At 34.6% G+C, this 21096-nt stretch overlaps 1 protein-coding gene across 1 annotated transcript in view; it reads left to right on the top strand.

Annotated features, from left to right (window-relative positions):
• Positions 1-21096, top strand: part of TMEM135 (transmembrane protein 135) — a 249545-nt gene that overhangs the window by 81587 nt on the left and 146862 nt on the right. The window lies entirely within an intron of this gene.

The raw sequence follows: 21096 nt of genomic DNA, 5'->3' as shown, positions 1-21096 counted from the left end.
GCTATGGTTTATCCCTACCTTACCTCTTGTCAGTCTTTCTTTTTTTTGGTAAACACTTTTATAGTCACCTTCACTTTTTTCCTTATGCAATGGAACTATATTTACATTGAGTTTACTACCTTTGATGTCTGTAAATTGTGTAAGCTTAGCTGGCATTGACTTTTCTATTAACTTTTTACATCCAGCTGATATTAGGTAGAAATACTTTAAATTTAGAAATATTCACTCTTTTTGCCACGCTGCGTGGCTTGCAGGATCTTAGTTCCCCGAGGACGGATTGAAACTGGGCCACGGCAGTGAAAGCAGTAGAGTTCTAACCACTGGACTGCCAGCAAACTCCCAGAAATATTCACTCTTAAATAGATGATGCAGCTTTTTTGGGAGTGCTGTTTATAAGAGAAGTTTTCTTATAACTTCAAAATTTTCCTTTCAAAACAAAAGAAAGTTTTATGCACACAGCAATTTTAGTTTAGTGTCACAAATGAAAATGAAAAAGAGCAAAGTCTGTAATATTTAAATTAATTATTGGGCTAGTTATTTTTGAATCTCAGTCTAAGAAGATCTTTGGGAAACTTGTAGCATAGTCTTAGAAATCCATTAAACATTAAATTGATTTATGTAGAATTTGGTTTATTTAATGCATTGGCAAAATAAAACAAAAATATCAGTCTATTGTTTACTTTTCATTTTTCTAAGAATATAGGTTAACTTTAGTTACTTTAGCAAATCTGAAGATTAAAAACAGGTTTATAAAATCACTTTTCACTTTTGAAGAAAATCAGACCAATTAAGATTCATTCTGTTTTAAGATTAGTCAAGTTTCATATTGTTTTATAATTTTCATCCCCCCACCAATTACATATACATACATATATACGTATATATGTGTGTATATATGACCGTAGCTGTTAATTGGTGTGCTACAGCTTCGTGTATTGACATAGTTTGCAATGTAAAATTCCATATTTTCTACATCTAGAATCAACAGAATTCATCTGGGTAATTGTTAGCCTTTATAAACATACTTTTATTGTGCTTAAAGTCAGAAAACAGTGACATTGAAAGCCTATGCTTTTCTAACATATGGCTTCAATTTGCATTTTAATCAGAGTATGGAAGTCATTACTCTGACATCTGAAACTGAGTTAGCAATAAAAAATTATCACTCACAGGACAGCAGACACAATTTATTTTGTGTTTATTACTGGGTGGCCGTCTACAAACTTTCCTGAACTTAACTGATTCTAGATATTAGAAAATTGCAATTAAGTTGTGACATTTATTTTGGATGCGTTTAAGTTGAACTATCTCAATAGGATTGGTATGATTGGTATCTGTTAACATTTATATCATGTGTTCAATCATAGCATATATATTCATATGTACATACATAAATGTGTAGAGAAAGGATTATTTGAAAATGCTTGATGGCTTAATTATCGTTAATATCTCTAAACGGAAATGTTGGTGAAAAAAGAATTTTAGGTTTTATTCTAAATATTTTGAGTCTTATAGTGGGTTGTGTTATTGCTATAATAATTTATAACAGGAGATGAAATTTCATTAATTTACAAATTTTATTTAAAATATGCAATCACAATTGTTTAAAGCACTGTTCAATAAATTATTAAAACAAATTAACTTGTAATGAAGAAAATACTTAAATGTACACTGTTCTATGATTTAGAACTTTATTTGTTGTCTTAAATTTATGAAATGATTTTAATTATGTAGTCAGCAAATACATTTTTCTTCTTCACATGCTCCATACATTGAGCTAAGTGCTGGAGAAAACAATACTGAATAAAACATGGTTCTTGTCCTTGAGAAACTCAAGGTTTAATGAAGCCTAAGTACCAGTAAATAGATATATTACAATATGATATGGTACATATTATTTTAGCGATGTGGAGGAAAGAACAGTTTGCAGGGAAATGTAAGGGAAGGTTTTACTGAGGAGGCTGCATGTGAAGGATAAGTACAGACTTTTCCAGATAGGTAAACAAGGCAAAGGTAATTCTCCAGATAGGTAAACAAGGCAGAGAGGGAGCATTATGTGCAAAAATATGGAGTCCTGAGTCCTGGCATAGTTAGTCATCCTTGTTGATTTATTCATTCTTTATTCAACTTATACTTATTGTGCACCTATGTGCTTGTGTTGAGTGCTGTGTATATCATATCATATCACATCATATCATATCATACTGAACCTGACAGACATGCTTCTATCATACAATTCAGTTTAGTGTGGCAGAATAAGCAAGTAATTAAAATCATAATGGGTGTTACAAAGAGGGAAACCTAGGGTGTTATAGGTGTATATAACAAAGTTAAATATAGGAGAAGCTTCTGGAATATTGAGGAGTGGTATGAAATGGGACTGGATGGGGGTTTGGGTCTTATTGTGAAGGATGTTATATACTGAGTGTAGGAATTTAAATAATATCTTATTAAAAAATTAACTACAGTTGTTCCATAGCATGATCAAAATTTGCATTTTAGGACAAAGATAATGAAAGTACTCTTAAGGATGGATTATAGTAGGGATAGATTTATAATGTGGCCAGTTGGGAGACTTTTATAATGTTTAGTCAATAGACAGTTTTAATTGCTTAGAATTGGCATTTAGACTGGGAAGAGAAGACTAGGATGTGTCCATCTGCCTGATTTTTTTTAAATCATTTGCTCACTTCCATTTGATACCGTTTTCAGGAGACCTCTACTAGATGTTTTGTGCCTGTCTTAAATGATACACAGTAATGCAAATTAGTAGTCATTCCACGTCCTTCTACTGTGCCCAGCTTCTCCATAACAATGACTAACGTCATCTAACTTATTTCACAGAATAAGACATGTCAGACTATTCTTGACTAGCGTGTTTTTGATTTGCTAGTTCTTTTTTTTTTTTTTCCAAATCCTGATTTATTTTAAAACTTTAAACCATTTTCCCATGATAAAAATTCCTAGGTCTTGTGTTTGTTTGTTCCTTTAGATTTCTAACCTCTCCAGCTAGTACTTGGTCATCTCTTACTGGCACAGGTCCATTTTAGAACTCTCCTATTCATGTCTTCGGCACTAATGCTTAAGGCCAGGGATAGTCAAACTTTTTCTATATAGAGCCAGATAGTAACTATTTCCAGTTTTGAGGGCGATATGGTCTCTGTGGTAACTATTCAACTTTGCCATTGTAGGACAGACATAGAAAAGATGTAAACAAATGAGCATGGCTGTGCACAGTAAATGAGTGTGGCTGTGTATGTGAAATTCAAATTTTATATATTCACAGGTACCAGCGGTTGTGATTTCAACATATTGTTTTGTGGGGGCTTTGGGGCCACACACAATGTTCAATGTACAACACTATTTAAAAATGTAAAAATCATTCTTAGCTTGTGGGCCATCCAAAACAGGTGGTAGGGTGGATTTGACCCATGGCTGTATTTGCTAACCCCTGTCCTAGCCAGAGTTGGCTTTTCATTTACTCTCTGATTAAACATCTTATCCTTATTGGGAAACAAGGTGATAATTAGCATTTATTGAGCCCCTACTGTCTTCCAGACATTTTGCTGAGTGTCTTGACGTGTGTTATTTTGCTTAATCTTCAAACAGCCCTATGAGGGTTGCCATCAGTAATTTAGGAGACAGAGCACATTAAATTACGCATTCAAGCTCACATCCCGTAGGTAGCAAACAGTGAATCTAGACTTGAATCTGCAGCTGAAAGTGAGTGACACTAATGTTTTTCTCTTCCTACTATATCACTGTAGTTCTTTAGATATGTAGTAACTACACACTACTTGGAATAGAGCCATAACCTTTAATCTCTGTTTTAGCTTTTCACTAGGATGATTGCATATTCCAAATGTTTCACAGTTGCTTGGGTTTTATATAAAAGCAACCAGTTGGGTGAGCTTAAGACAAAAATTGGGATTAAGGGAAGGACGTTGAGATGGCTCACAGAATTGAAGGACATACTAAACCATCAAGTCTCAGGAAAGACTGGAACCAGGGCAGCTGTGGGGAACCCAGCAGTAGCACCTTTTTAAAAATATGATGCTATCATTAAAGTGACTCGGCTCTAATATCTCCACCCCACTCTCTTCTCCTTTGCCTTTACCCTAATCTGATTGACCTACTTCAGGTGTAGTGTATCTGATCCCAGATCAAACAACCATAGAAGGGTTGGGGGACAGTGAAGGAGGGGGGCATAACCCAAAGGTAACCTCTGGAGTATTTTTCATGAAGTAAGTAGCATCCTGAATTTTGTCAATGACGTCTGTTGTATCATACACATTCATGGGGCTTCTGTGTGGTGCAGAGGGTCAAATGGAATAGTCCCCACTTAATACTTGGTGTGTGTCATTGTTATTTCCTGGTCATATACCTAAGACAGTGACAAATTTGAATTTAGAAATCTTTCCTCCAGAGTAGGTTATATTTTCCTCTGTTGTCCCATGGCACTTAGTTTGTGACTCTGTAGTATGGTGTCCCTCCCTTCCACCACTTGCTTCTTTTCTCCTTTCTCCCTTCTCTTGCATTTTTCTGGCATTACACTGATAAGCTCTTTCAGAGCAGAGATTTTATTTTAGTCATAGCTGTATTCTAATGAGCCAGAGCTTGAGAAGATCTTGGGGAAGAGTGTTCAGGGAGAGTGGACAGTGAGTAAATTAGACCCCTAGTTGGGAGCAAGCTTGGTCATTTGGTTTGGCAACAGCCAAGAAGACTGTTATAGGTGGACAGAATGGTATAAAATGAGGTTGGAAAAATAGGCAGAAGACAGTTTATATTTAGGACATTGTCGCCATAGTAAGGAGTTTAGATTTTATTTTCCATTTAATAGAAAATCATTGGAGACTTTTTAAAAATTCTTTTTTATGCATTTTTTATTGAAGTGTAATTTACAATGTTGTGTTAGTTTCAAGTATATAGCAAAGTGATTCAGTTATACATACATATGTATGTATATTCTTTTTCAGATTCTTTTCCGTTATAGGTTATTACAAGGTATTGAGTATAATTCCCTGTGCTATAGTAGGCCCTTCTTTTCTTATTTTATATATTATAGTGTGTATATGTTAAGAAAACCATTGGAGAGTTTTAAACAAAAGAGTGATAGGATATGATCTCCCTTTTCAAATAGTTACTGTAGCTGATTTGGGAAGAAATAATTGTAGGGGAGATGGGCAGCAGTATTGGAAGCCTTGGGGCCAGTTCTCAGGCTATTGTAGAGGATTATAAGAGCTCTAGAAAATTAAAATGTCGTGTAGATAGACAAATTTTGGTTAGCCGCTAAAATTTATACTAATTTGTTTTATTCTTTTACCAAAGCAAAATTTGTAATCAGTATACCTTCTCTCTCATTGCCACCCCCCCTTCTCTTATATCAGTTGCTTTCAGCAATTGTATGAAGAAAAATACTGTAGTAAAATCTGCTATGAGGCATGCTCCAGTAAATTTTTGCTTGTACTAGTGAAAATATTATAGTTCTCTTTTTAGTAGCATAACTTGCCCTGAATTGCATTCTGGTACAGTTTTTTGAGTGAAACAAAGGGATGAATTAAGCTAGCATAACATTAATTACCCATAATCTTGGGAACACCCATGAGAATGTTAAGTTAAACATCTTAGGGGTCATGATACAAAACAGGTTAAAATCCCTTGTCCGGATGAAAGGTAACCATTTAATTAATTAATTTATTTATCATTTTTTAAATTAGAGTTAGAAATTATCTTAGATTAGAACATATTTATGCAAGTGATTTGTTAAAGTGGTATGTACATATAGAGCATTTTAATTCCCAGGATCAATATAAATCTTTATTAATTATTTTGAAAAATAATTATAATTCACATCTTTATTAGTAGGTTCTTTTCATTGAAAATGATAGTTTAAATGACCATAATTAAAGCAATTACATTGTTTAACTTTCTAGCAAAAAATTTTTGTGTACTGTATTCGTCTGCTTTTTTTTAAAAAATTTTTTTGAGAAGGAAATTTAGTCCTTGCTAACAGTATATAGATTTACAAGTACTATTTTTTTATTCATATAGCACGCTATTTGTATATATAAACACTTGTGGGAGAAAGGGACTTACTGATTGTACCATTATGAATCTGATGTTTTTAAGAAGACATGGTTTCCATTTTTGGTGTTAAAAATTGCTAATAAAATAAAGACCTTATGAAGTATATGCATATTTGGAAGTACTAGAAAGGAAACATTACATTTAAAGAAGGCTGGTTTTGATTATTAAGTAGGCTTATATACTGTATGTGTTTATAAAATTTATGTTTGGAATCTGAATTCCTATTAATCTGTGATGGAAATAAAAGTCAACAGCAGAGGCAAACTAGTACAGGAAATAATGAGAAATTGTGGATTTAGGGGGAATGATTAAGAATTGGGATCTATTACATTCTTTTTAAAAACACATATACAAGTGTAGATAAAAAGGACTAAGTTTATTTATGATATATTTTTTTAACAGCCCAACTTCTGTTTACTTTGTTAAAACCATAACAATGTAATCTGGTTCCTTTCGACTCAAATAAGACAAAGAATTCAATGTTGAGGTACTGTTTATAGGTCATTAAATATTTGGTGTCTAAGGATAATGTTTAGCATTGTGTTCAATTGGTGTGAACTGACAAATTGAAGTGCCAGATTCTTAAATGTCTTACTTCAATTAATACAAAATACTAAGGGTTCCTTTCATGCCAAGTTACTTGCTCCGTGGGTGCCAGCCACACAGTCTCCATAAGCAGGCTTTTCTGGGGACTAATCAAGACTCATGGCCTTCAGGTTCTGCAGTGCTAGCATTTCAGAATCTGAAACGTCACTTTTTCTTTTTATGAGCTTCTCCGTTTTTATCCCTAATTCTTTCTCTCATTTTAAGTTAGGTGTGGAATCGAGCTTGTACTCTTTTTTTTTTAATGTAAACACCGACGTTTATTTATTTATTTATTTATATTTATTTATTTTTGGCTTCGTTGGGTCTTCATTGCTGCTCACGGGCTATCTCTAGTTGCAGTGAGCAGGGGCTACTCTTTGTTGTGGTGAGCGGGCTTCTCATTGCGGTGGCTTCTCTTGTTTGGAGCATGGGCTCTAGGTGCGTGGGCTTCAGTAGTTGTGGTGCGCGGGCTCAGTAGTTGTGGCTCACGGGCTCTAGAGCAGAGGCTCAGTATTTGTGGTGCACGGGCTTAGTTTCTCCACAGCATGTGGGATCTCCCAGACCAGGGCTCGAACCCATGTCCCCTGCATTGTCAGGCGGATTCTTAACCACTGCGCCACCAGGGAAGCCCCTGATTGTACTCTTAATGTAGTTAGAAATAAGTGTAATTTGGTAGAACATACTGGAAAGTTATAACAGTAAATAAACCCAAACAAAAGTTTATGCCAATTTAGGATATTGGTCTTCAGTAGATGAAATTTCCAGTCAATTAAAGACAGCTGTAATTTGGGGGCCAGATATCAGTAAAATGGCGAAAGTAGGCAAAATTTTTGTTTGATACTCTCCCACCTTCTTTTTCAGCATCTCTGTTCCTATTTCTGTTTTTCTTCAGGTGCCTATCCTTGTCAGCTAATTTTTCATAAGTTTCCTGTGTCCAGAGATATTTGCAGCTCAATGCAAATATTTGTTAATTAATGAAAAACCCTGAATATCCAACAAAATTCAATAATGCAAATGTGGTTTCAGGCACTGTGAGAGGAAATGATCTGTTTTGGGGGTGAGAGGGACTTTCAACATCTCTTAAATCCAAATAGACAGATAAGTAAGTTCTCCGACTATCTGATCATACTGGTTCTAGAGTCTTACTTTGGCTTTATTGTGTCTAGTCCCAGTTATTCTCTGAGTCGGTTACATAGTTAAGAGAGAAATTGCTGGAGATACAGTTGTAGAGTATAGTAAAACTCCTGTCTTCTAACCTGTTATAATTTCCTGTTAAGAACACTAGAGCTGGAAACAAAACTATAGCCCCTATACACTTTGACAGCACCTTTATTCCGTAGCCTTTTTTGTGCATGTGTGTGTGTGTATATGTGTGTACACATATTTCCTTCAAACCTTCTACTCCTCTGACACTAGATCTTTGCTCCAGCTGTTTCAACTTAATACGTACTTTTTTTTTTGTACGTTTCTATTACTTGTAATAAGAGAATCTTTAGCAGAGCAAATGTCTATGATTTTGCTACTAGGAGAAGGCTAAGGAAATGCTTTTGATTACTGAGTTCCTACGACATGTATGGTACCATTATATAGGTAGTCAGTACATGAAGAAATGAATAATTTCATTCCAAAGTTTCGTTAGATTCTTACAGGATACTTGATGAACTTTCTTTTGTTAACCTTGAGAAAAATATTGCTAGAAATAATAACTGTTACATGTTGTTGGTAGGAGTGCGAATTAGTACAGTCAGTTTAGAAAACAATTTGGTACTTTTTAATAAATTTGAATATACACACATCCTACACGTCGTCAATCCATTCTTTAAGTATGTACTAGAGAAATTTTTTTCTCATGTGGAACAGGAGAAACCAACAAGAATAATTTGAGCAGCATGTTCGTAATGATAAAAACTCAGTTCAACTCAAGGATCCACCGGCAGTTAAATTGTATAGTATTCATATACTGGAATACTGTGTGGCATGGGAGCTTCAGGTTAGTTCTAAGAAACTTCAGTGAATTATTTCTTCCAAATGCCCATGCAGTTTCCTGTTTGGAAATTAAGTAGCTTTAGGTTTATTCTTCTTAGAGTTCTGGCTTAACACTGAGTATTTGGGGTTTTCGTATCTTCTCACTTTCTGATTTTATGATTTGTAACCTCTACTTTCCTTTTAAAAAAACGTATTAGTGGTATAGCTATAGATGAAAGGAACAGCAAGGTTTGTATTATCAGCATGGTTTATTTTTTGTTATACATGTTCCTTATTCTTTCCGTCACAAGTAATATAAAACTGTTTACATTTTTTCTTTGATAAAAATAAGCCCCAAATTTATAAAATATAAGTATTTAGGAACTTATTTTATAATTTTCCAGACATCTAGAACTCAGAATATTTAAGGATTGATAAGTAAATCCAGAGTTTCACTCCGAGATAAAGATTTCATTTTAACAAATTCTGAGGCAAGTTCTTCACTAGGCTTATAGATTTATTTGCATGCAGTTAGCTGGATACCCAACTGCAAGTGACTTAAAGTATAAGTACATTTATTTTTAAAATAAATTACATGGAATCTCAAGAGTAGCAGTTCCAGGATTCAGTGATGTCATCAAGAACTCAGGCTATTTAAATCCTACTACTCTACGATTTTTTGGTTCATTGACCTTTTGCTTTTATGTTTGTCAATAAATTTCATGATAATGATGGTAGTGATAGTGGTAAAGGACATACAGTTTCTATTTCTAATTTTTTCTGGGAAGACTTAGATGAACAGATTGGATGTTAGGACATAACTCTTTAACGTTCTACTGATATTTTAGAAATCATCTGACTGAAATCCTGACATCATGGAAAGGGAATGGGCTTCCATATTTGCAGTTGCTCCTTCTGTTTTTGCCCCTTCTTTCCTTAATGTCCTTTTCATGGCCTGTAAAGATTGGACTGCATATGTGGCTATTATAGTCATTGTTAATGACTCTTAATACTCTAGTATGGAATGAGTAACTGTTAGATGTTTTAAATGAGTTTAAATTCACATTGTCATTTAACTTCACTCATATTTTGCTTTTTTATTAAATTAATTTGGTTGTAAAAAAGGGGCTATTTCTAATTTAGTTTTGTTAAAGAGTTTTTTCTTTTATTTTTTACCTTGATATATGACCTTTCATTTTCTTTTTAGTTTGTACCTGTATACTTTTTAAAACTAGACTTAATTTTCAGAGCAGTTTTAGGTTTATAGAAAAATTGAACAGAGAGTACAGATAGTTCCCATATTCTCCCCTTCCCTTTTCCCCTATTATTAACATCTCATTAATGTGGCACATTTGTTACAGTTGATGAGCCTATATTGATACATTATTTTTAACTAGAACCCATAGTTTACCCTAGGGTACACTCTTTCTGTTGTACAGTTCTATGGGTTTTGACAAATGCATAATGTCATATATCTATGATTACAGTATCATGTAGAATAGTTTCACTGCCCTGAAAATCCCCTGTGGATTACCTATTCATTAGTCCCTTGCAACCACTGATCTTTTCACTATCTTTATAGTTTTGCCTTTTCTAAAATGGAAAAGTTGTTTATTGGGTTTTTAGCTATTATTAGAATGTCATGTGGAAAAATAAAGAAAATTTTACTTCTTCCTTTGTAATCTGGATCCCTTTTATTTCTTTTCCTTGTGTTATTGCACTGGCTAGGACTTCCACTATAATATTGAATAGAAATCGAGCTGACATCTTGCTTTATTCCTGATCTTAGGGGGAATGTATTCAATCTTTTCACCCTTAGATATGTTAGCTATAGATTTTTTGTAGATGCCCTTTTTCATTTGAGCTCATCCCTTTCTATTCCTAGTTTTTATTATCAGGAATAGATGTTTATATCAGATGTTTTTTCCATATCTCTAGAGATGATCGTGTAGTTTTCTTTTTTAGTTTAGTATGGTGAATTACATTGCTTGATTAAAAAAAAAAATTAACTAACTTACTTTTTGGCTGCGTTGGGTCTTCGTTGCTGCACTCAGGCTTTCTCTAATTGCAGCAAGCAGGGCCGATTCTTCGTTGTGGTGTGCAGGCTTCTCATTGTGGTGGCTTCTCTTGTTATGGAGCATGGGCTCTAGGTGCGTGGGCTTCAGTAGTTGTGGTGCGTGGGCTCAGTAGTTGTGGCTCGCGGGCTGTAGAGCACAGGCTCAGTAGTTGTGGTGCATGGGCTTAGTTGCTCCGTGGCATGTGGGGTCTTCCCGGACCAGGGGTCAAATCCATGTCCCCTGCATTGGCGGGCGGATGCGTAACCACTACGCCACCAGGGAAGTCCCGGTTGTATCAATTTTTGACTCATATGCTTTGAATACCTGCATTTAGATCCGTAAACATTTAAGTTTATTATGTTCTCTTGGTGAATTAACCTCTTTATTATTATGAAATTGCCTTCTTTATCTCTGATATCATATGCCTGTATCTAAAAAAAATCACTGGCAAGAGGAATGGGATTGACATTACTGATTTAGTTAATAGCCTTGTAAAAGAAGGTAGATTACCTAAACAAAATCAGCATCTTGTTAGAATAGAGGAGGGAATTGAAGGAAGGGGGAGGGATGTTGTATAATCATCTAATGATTATTACATATTCTAATCTTGCCTACTTAAAGATATTTTATATGCTAATGAAATGAAAAAATCAAATTTAGATATAATTCTTTATTCCCCACTCTCAAATTTTAAGTTAAACACTCTCAATTATTATATTTAATATTATCACCATTTAATGATTGAGAAAACTCTGAGTGACTCAACTCTTATTTTGTTTTGAAACAGAATTGAAATCTACCTCTAAATCTCAGCATTTGTGGGTTTATTTTTGTTTGTTGTTATCCTTTCTTAGTTTGTTTTGACTCTAAGTCTAAGAAGATAACATTGTGGGGGGAAAATATCCATGCTTTTCTTAAGTTTTATTATGTTCAAAGAGGAAAAGCAGAACATAACATAGTACATTATTTCATCATGTCACATTGGATAGAACATGACAGAACATGTATTTACAAAAGTACACTCTTCTTTAGAGCCGGATGACTGCTATCAATTTAGAAACAAACCATCTGCTTATTGTTTAAATTTCTGGATAACTTAAACCAACCCACATCTATAAACAGAAGTAACATTCTTTGTAACCTTAAAACCATTGCTAACGTCCATTGTCTCCATATGTAATGCATATTTCCTGTGTAGTGAGTGAAAACAGATTATGACATTTGTGTTGTCTAAAAAGATCAAGTTGATTTCATTAACATGAAAGGTTAATGAGTTATACATTCAGCATCTGAAATTGTTATAATATAGTTTGGGACATATTTGTTCACACCTTGGTAAAGCACATACCCCCAAACTATCAATAAATAAGTGCTTACTTGACATAGTCCAAATAACTACTTATTCATTAGCTCTTAATTCTTGCATTCATTCAACAATTAAATGTTTCTGAGGCATTAGGTGCTAGGGGTATAATGATGAGTGAAATATAGCCTATAGTCTAGTGAGGATTTTAGATGAATAGGTAGTTACTCTAATAAGTATTATATTCTAATAAGTATTATAAGTAAAATGCTATAATAAATATTACTTATAACAAGTATTATAGGTTGTAGAGAGAAAAGAAAGATTCATGGATGACTCAAGTTTCTGCTTGGGCAAATAGTGGATGGAAAATACAGGTACAAGAACATTCATCTGTAAGTGAAGGTGAGATTGGTGATTTTTGTTTGTCAGTTGCTCAGTTATATATATAGCACTTATTTTCTGTAATTATCAAGTTAAGTGTATAATAAGGCAGTGGTTCCTAAATGGTGATAATGTAGAATTTTGTATGGAACGTGGAGTTTTCATAACAATTTACTCTTCTTGGATCCCTAGGTGTTCCTCTGAGTGTGACATACAGACTGTATCCTTCCTAGATTATTCATCTCTTGCATTTATTGTTGGCTTTAGTGTTATTGCTAATTTTCTTCTGCTTTGGTCAACCTCTACCTGTGCCCTCAGTTTATATGAATTTAAGATGAAATCTGTATCTAAAGCATGTGTGTATTCTTCCTATAAAATTTGTCATTAGAGTAGTACCCAGGTTTTTCCTAATGGTTGGTGATGATTAAGTTACCAGTTAGTTGGGAACTGCTCTGGGGAGAGGGACAGGTGTGCATTTTTTTTTTAAAACAGCTTTATATTTAATGATTATCACCTGTTTTAAGTGTACAGTTTGATGAATTTTGACAGATGTTTATAGTTATGTGACTACGACCATAATCAAACAGAATTTCTTCCCTAAAAAAGTCTCACTTTTTCCTTCGCAGTCAGTTCCCTCCCCCCATATCTCTCGGGTCCCAAGCAGTCACTGATATGCTCTCTGTCACTGTAATTTTGGGTTTTCTACAATTCATACAAATGGACATAATATGTTTTCATTTCTCTTTGGTAGATACCTAGGGATAGAATTGCTGGGTCTTATGGTAAGTTTATGTTTAACTTCCTAGAAAACTGACCAGCTGTTTTCCAAAGCGACTGTACCATTTTGTGTTCCCACAGCAACGTATGAGAGTTCTAGTAGCTCCATATTCCCACTATCACTTGCTGTTGTTATTCTTTCTAGTATTTTTAGCCATTCTTGTGCATGTATAGTAGTATCTAATTGTGGTTTTAATTTGCATTTCCGTAAAAGTTAATGATCTTGAACATCTTTTTGTTGACTTTTTGCCCATTCGTGTATATGTATGTTGTGTGTTTATGAGTGCATATGTACACACACAATATACACACACATGTGCATGCATACATGTTACATATGAATATACTATATGTATGTGTGTACATATCTTTTTTCTTTGGATGAAGGGTCTGTTGACATATTTTGCTCATTTTAATTTGTTTGGTTATATGTCTTATTTTTGAGTTGTAAGAATTATTTATATATTCTGGATGCAAGTGCTTTGTCAGATATGTTTTTGCAGATAGTTTCTGTGAGTCTGTGGTTTGCTTTTTCATTTTCTCAGTTGAGTCAAGAGCAAAAGGCCTTTAATTTTTATTAAAGACACATTTTTATCATTGTATAGTTATCTAATGCTGTGTAACAAACTACTCAAAGTTTAGTGGCTAAAAATAACAATAGCATTTACTTTGCATGAATCTGCAGTTTGGGAAGGGCTTGCCTGGAATAACCTATGACTGTTCTGCTTGACATTGGCTGGTACATCTTGAAAGCTAAAGACTGGAATCATCTGAAGACTCACTCACATGAATGGCACCTTGGCTCGGAGTAGTTGAATAGCTGTGTGTTGGAATAGCTGGGGCATCTCTCTCTCTTTTTACATAGTTTTTCTAGCATGGTGAAAAACTATGTAAAAATTACCTTTTAAAGGTAGTTGGACTTCTTACTTGGTAGCTCAGGGCTCCAAAGGCAGCCCTGAGGTTCAGACAAAGTGAGAACACCAGGCAGAAGGCATTTTGCCCATTATGATTTAACCTTAAAAATCAGCATCATTTCTGCCTCATTACATTTAAGTTACAGTTACCAAGGTAGTTTCAAAGGTCCCAGGTTCAAGGGCAGGGAATATATGACATATGGAGGAGAGTCAGTGTCACATTTTAAGAAGTACATGTGGGATAGGATATAAATTAGTGTGGCCATCTTTGGATAGTAACTGTCATAATGAATTTCTTCTTCAATGTTTTATTCTTTTTTCCCCCCGGTGTATCATATATTTGCCTAAATCAAATTATAAAGTGTTTCTTTCCAGTGTTTTTTTGCATAAGTTTTATGGTTTGAGCACCAGCATTTAAGTCTGTGTTCCATTTTAAGTTAGTTTTTGTGTACGGAGTAAGGTGTAGGTCGAAGTTCATATATTTCGGTGGAGAAATTCAATTGTTAAAGCTCCATTGGTTGAAAAGACTAGTCTTCTCCCATGTACCTTGATACTTCTGTAGAAAATCAATTGAACATACAGTGTGGATCTGTTTCTAGGATTATTTCTCTTCAGCCTCTGGAAACTTCTTCAGCATTTCCTTAAAGCGTTTCTGCTGGTGACAGATTCTTAGTCTCTTTTACATGAGAATGTCTTTATTTTGCCTTCATTCCTGAAGGATATTTTTGCTGGATATAGAATTCTGGGTTTATAGTTCAAAACCTTAAAAGATATTTTCTCCTCTTGCTTCCATGGTTTCTGATGGTTTCTGATGGCAAATCCATAATCATTTTAATAGTTGTTCTACTATATAACATATACATATATATATTTTTTGGCTACTTTCAAAAACCTTTCTTTATATTTGGATTTCAGCATTTTTATTTATGATATGTCTAGGTATGGTTTTCTTTGTGCATATCTTACTTGAGGTTCACTGAGCTTAAATCTGTAAATGTTTGTCTCACCAAATTTCAGAAGTTTTTAGCTATTCTTCATATATTTTCTCTATATCAATATATAGAGAAACATATATCAATCTGTTTTTCCTCTCTTTCTAGGTTTCTGATAATACAAATGCTAGGTCTTTTGCTATTCTCCTTCAAGTCTGTGGGGTTCTGCTCAGTTTCTGTTTTCAATTTTTTTTCCTTTCTCTTCTGTAGACTGGATACTCTTTATTTATTTATCATCAGGTTCACTGATTCTTTTCTCTTTTCTCTTCATTCTGCTGTTGAGCCCCCGTCTATTGAATTTTTTATTTTTCTTATTGTATTTTTCAGTTTCAGAAGTTCCACTTTTTAAAGTTTCTGTTTCTCTGCTGAGAACTTCTCTTTCCATCCATTGCAAGTGTGTTTAACCTTACCTCATGGAATTATAATAGCTCCTTTACAGGCTCTGTCTGGTAATTCCAACATCTGATTGTCTTTTCTTTGAGCTGTGGTAACGATTTTTTGTTCTTTTCAGGTTGAGTAATTTTGGATTGGTCCTTGACATTTTGAATGTCAGGTTGTGAGATTCTGGATCCTGTTAAAAACTCCTCTGGAGAGTGTTGATCTTTTAAACATTTATTATTATTTATTTATTTATCATTATTTTTTTTCTTTAGTAGTAAGCAGTCCCCTGTTAGATTCAGACTGCAAGTTCTGTCTCGTCTTCAGTGGACAGTAGCTCCAATGTCAGTTGCCTTTCCTATGCTGCTCTGTGTCTGTCCTGACTGTGTGCCACTCATGGGCCATGCTGGGACTTGGGTGGTAGTTTTAATTGTAGTTTTGCCCTGAAAGCCTTCGCTTTGCTACTTGGGTCTGTTCCATGCGTATGCTGGTGAGGGGTGAGCTCTGTATTTGTGCTAGGTCAAACATGGATTTAGTCAAGAGATTTCCTTTTCCAGCTCTTCCTTTCAGGGATTGCCTCTTTATTCTCTGCTTCATTGGGTCTCCTCTTTCTGGTCCTCTGTCCAGAAAGACAGGATTTCTCTCAGAGTTGTAGCTGCCTTCTCTGCTATCCCAGCTGCACACACTCTTCAGGGTCTGCCGTTGGGACAAAGTGAATAGAGAAAAGAGTGAAAAAAATAATGGGCATTCTTCCTTTCTTCTTTGGACTCCAGAGGTCCCCTTTTCCATATGCTTTTGCCCAGAAAAACAGAATTTATTTTCCAGTTTTAACTACCTGCACTGGTGCTGCTTCATCTTATAATTGGGGCCTGTCCTTGGGGCAGAGTCAAGAGAAAAAAAAAGACAGAACCCCTCCCCTGAACCAGGGATTAATTCCCTACACATTCTCTGGTTCACTTGGGCCCCTCTTCCCTGTTTTCTGACTAGAAAGAGTTTCTCTCAGGTTTTGCTCCCTGTGCTGTAGCTGCTGCAGTGCATGGGCCCTGAAGTTATGAATTGTAATTAATGAGCTGGAACGGGTGGCCTGTAGGCAGCTGCCTGGAGGAAAGAGAGTGAGAATGGTTTGCCGACCTCACAAAGGTCTTGGTTGCTATGCTAATATGTTTGTGTATTTTGAAAGTATATGACTAGATTTGTAACATGCAGTGCTTCTTTAGTGAGAAGCAGATAGCTAATGCTCAGTTTTTCTATTTTTACTTTGTATTTTTATCATCATAGAGAGGGAAGCAGCTGGTGCTGAAAAGCCTTAGTATTTAAATCTCTTTTCTTCTATGGCCAGGATAAACAGCTGGGGAATGACTATTGCATATGATTTCTGAAGACTTTTGCTAAATTAATCTTCTTGAAATAATGTAAGTTTTCTTTTTCTCTGGTTGTCTTGTCAAGAATTTTAGCATAAATAAATAGCCATATGGCATAATGTGCTAATTGTGGTTGACTGTTTTATATAGTACCTTTTTCATTGCCATCTGATGTAATTTTTAGTTGCAATCTGATGACCACTTTTTAAGGTAGAAATGGAATTCTGCAGTTCCTTTGAGATATTAATAAAATTATCATTTATTGAGCACTTACACTTTTCCTTGAGTTCCATACCATTGTTATCCTTATTCTGTTAATGAGCTCAAAGAAGTAAGTTGCTTGTTTGGATCACACATCTTACAAATGGCAAAGCTAGAATTTGAACTAAACAGTCTGTCTCTAAAACCTGCATTCTTAATCTTTATGCTATGTTGTTATATTTTTTGCAAGGCGCTGGGAATACATAAAAATTAGTATTTCTGAAACATCTTTTCATCTCAGGAAGTCCTAAACCAGACCTTGGATTCAGTATTTTACATTTATCTAGCTCTTTACAGAGCTTTTCACATATGTTAACACCTGCATTGACCACCACAGGAAAACAGGTTGATATTAGCTTTCACCTTTTTACAGAGGAGGTCAGAGCTTAGAGAGTTTAAATGACCTGCCTAAGGTTGCCCAGATAGTAAATAGTGGAAATAAGATAAGTAGAATTCTAGTTGCTTGACTAATAGGAAATAAACATATGCTAAATACAACTTTTGTATTTATATCTGTAAACTGCATGTTAAATTAACCCAATGAAGTCTTTCTTTAATATGATGCTTTAAAGTTTTTATAATCATACTGCTTTTCAAGGTAAAGTCTATTAAATATATATTTCTTGTTAATTTTACTTATTTTGTGTTGATTTAATGCATTAAAAAGCATTAAACTGTAATAACATGAGTCTCTATTGACTTTTGATTATTTTCACTTTGGGAGCTACTCAATGTTGTATTGCTTGTATTATAACATTTTATGTTGTTCCAAAATTCTGTTTTAAATCTGTTTTATCTTTTAGTGTACAAAAATTGTTACTTTTCTTTTTATTGTTACCAAACAGTATATGTGCATGATGGAACATTAGAAAATAAATAAAACCACTCAGAGATTAGTACTGTTATCAATTCATTGTATATCCTTCTGGCTCTTTTTTGATTTGCACACACAAACACAAGGATCCAGTCCAGAACTTTGCATTTCTTACATCTAGATTTCATGTCTCCTAAGTCACTTTTATCTAACACTCTACTTAAAAGCAGTCTCTCTTGATAACCTGTTTTTAACTGAGGACCTACATATGGTTTTTTCCCTGCCAGTGACAGATGTTTAATGAATGTTTTTAGTATTAATCATTTTAGTTGTTATCAAAACTCAAGGAGAGGGAAATTTCAATGAAGAGTTTGCTGGTGGTAAATTTACAAATGCTGAGCATTAGCCCTGTATCTCATTGTTTTGGATACTTGTTAGTCGTTGTTTGGGTAACAAGTAAATTAAAAGCAATCTATTTAGTAGAGGTCAAAAGAATGTTGTTCACTCCAGTGCTTTCCTATAGAATCAAAGGAAGCTGAGCTGAACTGACAGAGTGCTGTTAGAATGAGACAGTCCTTAAACATGTTGCTGGGAAGAGCTCATGAAATAAATCAATTTAGTTGGAAACAAAAGATTGAATTTGGTATTCTTTTCCTACTGGAGAAAGTGCAGAAGAAGATTTAGATCTTCAAACTGCCTCAGGCTTTTGAGACACAAAAGAGTAAGTAGTTTGATGTGGTTTAGAGGAGAAGTTGTGTATTTCATCCCAAGTGCTTGTTGCCTCTGCCTTTCCCCTTTTGGTCCTCAAATATATACAGTAACTAACCTGACCTAGCTGAGGACTCTTAATCACATCACTAGATTAAATAAGGTTTAAAAAGAAACAGGAAAATGGAAGATGTAATTTAATGTACCTATCATTAAGAATAGAAAAAAATGCCATGTATCGGTGGTGAGAAATTCTTTTCCTTTAATAAAGATTTCTGTAAGTAATTGTTTCAACATCTAGCTGTATATGCTTTAGTAAAATTCTGTCATAGCAAAGTCATTCATTTATTGCTTGTTTTTTGTTTGCATATGTGAATAACCTTTCTTCCTCCCCATTAGTGGCCTATTTTAGCTCTCTGTGAATTATTCATTGGAATCATATTCATGTTGTGCTGCAATCACAAATTTAGCAGTGTTTGTCCTAAAAGTTGTTTTATTTTCTAACAGCATGTAGATATCAAACACCAACCCCATGCCCCTCCTTCTTCTAATCCTGTCTCCTAATTCAGAGAGGGAAAGGGAGAGGGAAGGAAAGCATTTGCCTATATCTGGACCATCTCCCAAGTAACATAGCTAACAGATTGCTCTGTGTGCTCTTAACCGTCTTCTGCAGGAACGCTCTTCAGTCAGGATCCATTACCCTTCCTGTGTCTGTAACTTCTTCCATCTTACTGACTACTTCTACTAAGCCATTAAAAACTTGTCTAAGTCTTTTATCCTCAAAATATCCTGTTGTCAATTTTCTCTCAACTCTGCTCTTCCTGGCAACAGCTCAGTTTCATTCCTCACTTTTATTGTGAAACTTTTTGAAAGAGTTGACTCTTAACACTGACTTTATATCCTCTTATTCAGTCCTCAACTATGTTCTTACATATACCACTCTATTAAAATTGTAAAGTATTTGACCTCTTTGCAGAACTGGATACTAGGGATTACTTGTTCCTTTAAAAGTTAAAAAAAAAGTTTTGATCAAGGATTTACAAGTAGTTTAAACCGTCAAATAGTATGCTGCAAACTAGTAGAAAAAGAGTAGTACTCTTATTTACTTGTTCCACTGCCTGAGTCCCACAACCCAGAGGCAGCTACTTGTAACTTTTTCCTTACTTCTTCTGTTATTTGCTTCCTTATAACTAAATTAATATGTTTACACTGCTATTTATGTTACACTGATCACACTGATTTTGTACACATACATCAGTTTCCTTACAGCTTCCTCTAGTTTCTTATCCCTTCTTCACTCTGCATTTCTTTAGATGTGCATTCACTTTTTACATTTAAATTCTCTCTTTTTTTGTTGTTCATATACTAATTCTTAAAAATTTGTTTAGTAGTGCATGCTTTGAATTATATTTTCGATTAATAAAGGTTGGAAATGCATTCCTCTTATACCAGATTGAAAAATAAAAGACATATTGAACAGAGGAACTTGCATCTTCTCTTTTCTCAATCAGACTCTCATGTAATCTTTTTCTTTCAGCCTCATGTGCCATCTTACTTGTCCTTGAACATACCAAACATGATCCTACCTACTGGTCTTTGTACTTACTGCCCATTCTGACTGGAATACTCCTGTTATGGACTGAATATTTGTGTTCCCCAAAATTCATGTCAAAACCCTCTCCCCCCAGTATTATGGTATTACGAGGTGGGGCCTTTGGGAGGTAATTAGGATTAGACGAGGAGCCCTTATGAATGGGATTAGTTCCCTTGTAAGAGTGCAGAGAGAGCTTGCTTCTCTTTGTTCTCTGCCATGTCAGGATACAAACAAGATAGTCATGTAAAATCATCTATAGTAACCAGGAAGCAGGTCCTCATCAGACACCGAATCATGAATGGAAAACAATGTGTTTTCTTCTAAGAGTTTTACAGTTTTAACTCTTACATTTAGTCTTTGATCTCTTTTGAGTTAATTTTTGTGTATGGTATAAGGTAAGGGTTCAGCTTCATACTTTTGCAGGTATTTTCCCAACATCATTTGTTAAGAAGACTGTCCTTTCTCCACAGAATGGTCTCGGTACCTTTATAGAATATCATTAGACCATACACAAGGGTTTGTTTCAGGCTCTCTCCTATTTCATTGGCCTATATGTCTGTCTTTATGACTTATCTTTATGATTACTGTAGCTTTAAAGTAAGTTTTGAAATCAGAAGGTGTGACTCCAACTTTGTTCTTCTTTTTCAAAGTTATTTTGGCTATTTGGGGTCTTTTGGGTTCCATATGAATTTTAGGATGGATTTTTGTATTTCTATAAAGAAGTCATTGAGATTTTGGTAGGAATAGCATTGACTCTATAGATCATTTTGGATAGTATTGACACCTTAACAATATTACATCTTCCACTTCATGAACACAGGATGTCTTTCCATTTATTTATATGTTTTTAGATCTCTTTCAGCAATGTTTTACAGTTTTCAATGAGCAAGCCTTTTTTCTTCTTTGGTTAAATTTA

This window comes from Phocoena sinus, chromosome 8, assembly GCF_008692025.1.
Source record: "Phocoena sinus isolate mPhoSin1 chromosome 8, mPhoSin1.pri, whole genome shotgun sequence".
NCBI lineage: Eukaryota > Metazoa > Chordata > Mammalia > Artiodactyla > Phocoenidae > Phocoena > Phocoena sinus.
This window is presented reverse-complemented; position numbering and strand designations above follow the sequence as displayed.